Consider the following 3,456-nt stretch of genomic DNA (forward strand, 5'->3'; position numbering starts at 1 on the left):
CTCTTAATCACTTTATCCTTTCCCTGCCATATATAGTGCTGATCTATTTCCATCTCTGTAATTTGTTTGTATTTACATTTTGTATAAATGGTGTCAAACAATATATAGTACTTTTTATTTTTAAGATTTATTTGTTTATTTATTTCTCTCCCCTTCCCCCCCCCACCCTGGTTGTCTGTTCGCTGTATCTATTTCCTGCGTCTTCTTTTTTGTCCGCTTCTGTTGTTGTCAGCGGCACAGGAATCTGTGTTTCTTTTTGTTGTGTCATCTTGTTGTGTCAGCTCTCCGTGTGTGTAGTGCCCTTCTTGGGCAGGCTGCACTTTCTTTCATGCTGGGCAGCTCTCCTTATAGGTTGCACTCCTTGCACATGGGGCTCTCCTGTGCGGGGGGGGGGGGCTCCCCTACATGGGAGATACCCTGCATGGAAGGTACTCCTTGTGCACATCAGCACTGCTCATGGGCATGGGTCAAGGAGGCCCAGGGTTTGAACTGTGGACCTTTCATGTGGTAGGCGGATACCCTATCCAGTGGGCCAAGTCCACGTCCCTCAATTGTTCTTTATTGACAACGGATAGAATTTTCTATGAGGAGCAAAACTATGAGCATGAAAATATGCATCAGGTTCTTCCACTGAACACTGGTCTAACTTCTATGGAACCATATAATAATTGAATTCTTTGCAGTAGCTGAATGTGTGTTTGTGTGGTTCTGCGTATGTGTGCAGCTGGTAGTGTGTGCATGTGAGAAAGCATCTGAGAGAGAAAATACAGAAAGGAATGGAAAGATTTGAGTAGAAAGGAAGGATAGGAAAGAAAGTTGTGTAATATTCTAAACAGACAGCAATTTTCCTGGCAGCCCATTTTTTCACAAACACGTTTCTTCATTAATGAATGTGTGTGCATTTTTGGGGAAAGGCAAAAAAACAAAAAGATAAGGAGTTTAAAATTGAAATACGACTATAGTCCTGAAATTTTATTTAAGCAACACCTCCAGAAATTGTATCAATAAATTATAAAGGAAAATTCAATATTACCATAAAGCATTTCTGATATATGTGACATGCAACAAAATCTTACAAATCTTTAAAAAAGTTAAAAAGGAATACATAAAGAAAAAATGTATAGTTTGTCTAAAATCTTCTATATGATTAATTTCCTGGGACATGGAAACTTTAGTCTCCAAACATGTACTCTTATTTCGGTAGCCAAGATTTCAATTTTTAAAAAAGCCCTAATTTTTGAAGGCCCTGGGAAGATATAGAATTATTATAAAATGAAGGTCCCTTGTTCATGTATTAGTCTGGTAATATGCCATATCAATAACTGGATGCAGATACATTAGTATTAACAGAATGAGTTTACCTTAAAATATTGCAATGAAACTGTATGCTTTGAACAAGATTATGAAAGTTAAATAAAGATGATCTTTAATTCAGAAAATTAGCCAAAAAATCACAAAAAAGGAAGGGATTCTTTTTCTGGTAATTACATTCCATAAAACTTTCTTTACTTCTCTAAACTCCTGAGGCTATAGATCAGAGGAGTCAACATGGGATCATGGGATGACTGTGGTATAGAACACAGAAGCCACTTTGTCCTGATTCAGGGAATAGCTGGAACTAGGTATCAGATACATATAGATGGAGGTGGCATAGATCAGAATTATAGCTGTCAGGTGTGAGGCACAAGATGACAATGCTTTAGGCCTCCCTTCCCCTGAATGCATACAAAAGATGGAGAAAATAATTTAATAGTAGGAGGTGAGAGTGGCCAGGAAAACTCCACCAGTTAAAGTGGAGAAGATGCTTTCATTCATGCTAGCATCAGAATAAGAGAAACTAAAAAGTGAGGAGTTGTCAAAGAAGAAGTGATGGATAACATTGGAACCACAGAATGGCAAACTACTTACATAACTGGTTTTAACCATGGAGTTCAGCAATCCTGCTGCAATGGCCCCAGCTGCCATCATAAGGCATACTGTCCTGGACATGACTAAGGTGTAAAGTAGTAGGTTACATATGGCCACATAACAGTCATAGGCCATTAACCCAAAGAGGATGCATTCAGTTGTTGCCAAGGCAATGAAGAACTACACCTCCAGGAAGCAGCCGGCAAAGGAGGTGGTTTTCTTCTCAGATAACAAATATATCAGCATTTTTTGGGTGATGGTGGAAGAATAACAAACATCTACAAAGGACAAGTTAGCCTAGAAGAAATACATGAGTGTGTGAAGTCTGTAGTCAGTTCCGATTAGGAGAATCATCCCAATATTCCCAGACTGTTAGTGTGTAGATTAGTAAAAATAGCAAAAAGAAGATTATCTGATGCTCCACAGAGTCTGCCAATCCCAGGAAGATGAACTCAGTCAGTGATGTATAATTTTCTTTGGCCATTTTTTTTAGTATATTTTGTTTAAACTTTGTATTAAACACAAGTATTTCCTTCTCTAAATCTTTAGAAGTATAAGTAAAAAATGGTAATAAGGATATTTCCATATGAATGGAAAAAGACCCTAGATTAATATAGCATAGTAAATTGATTGACTGAAGTAATATAAAATTCAGAGGACAAGTGGATAATTCATTTTATTTAACATCAATTTTCTATAAGGAATCTGGGGCTCTTAAGTTACTGGTCTAAATCCACAAATCCACATCAGTTATTTCAAATTTAACACACATTTTTCTCTTGCTACTATATAAACTCACATTCAAAATACAAAGGATATAAATATTCTTACTGTAATTTCACCCATTCTCTGAACAAGTGGATTTAATTCAAAGATATATATATATATAAAGATCTATTTTATTTATTTCTCTCACTTTCCCCACCCCCTGCCCCAGTTGTCTGTTCTCTGTGTCCATTTGCTGCATGTTCTTCTTTGTCCACTTCTGTTGTTATCAGCAGCATGGGAATCTGTGTCTCTTTTTGTTATGTCATCTTGCCGCATCAGCTCTCCATGTGTGTGGCACCATTCCTGGACAGGCTGAACTTTCTTTCATGCTGGGTGGCTCTCCTTACAAGACGTACTCTTTGCATGTGGTGCTCCCCTACATGGGGAGCACCCCTGTGTGGCAGGGCACTCCTTGCATGCATTAGCACTGCATGTGGGCCAGCTTCACATGGGTCAAGGAGGCCTGGGGTTTGAACCGCGGATCTCCCATGTGGTGACAGACACCCTATTCATTGGGCCAAGTCCCCTTCCCATCAAAGAAATATATTTTTCTCCTGAAAATAATTTTGTATAATCTGCACCTGCAAATTTCATACATTTCTCATTTAAATGTTTCATGCAAAAACCGAAGAAGCAAAGGTATTTAAAATTCCATTTAAACCATATTTTGATGTATCTCTTTAAGAATTTTTTCATAATTCTTTTAAAAAGAATCAAAGAATTTTTCTAATAACAAAGGTGATGCATTATAACTTAATGCCTTGTAAGAACAGATTTGGT

The 3,456-nt window shown here is 37.6% G+C and overlaps 1 pseudogene; it reads right to left on the bottom strand.

Annotated features, from left to right (window-relative positions):
• Positions 1–1,554: 1,554 nt before the first annotated feature.
• LOC105746905 (olfactory receptor 5F1-like) lies at positions 1,555–2,754 on the bottom strand (annotated as a pseudogene).
• Between the last annotated feature and the right edge of the window lie 702 nt (positions 2,755–3,456).

Source organism: Dasypus novemcinctus, chromosome 10 (genome assembly GCF_030445035.2).
Source record: "Dasypus novemcinctus isolate mDasNov1 chromosome 10, mDasNov1.1.hap2, whole genome shotgun sequence".
Classification (NCBI taxonomy): domain Eukaryota; kingdom Metazoa; phylum Chordata; class Mammalia; order Cingulata; family Dasypodidae; genus Dasypus; species Dasypus novemcinctus.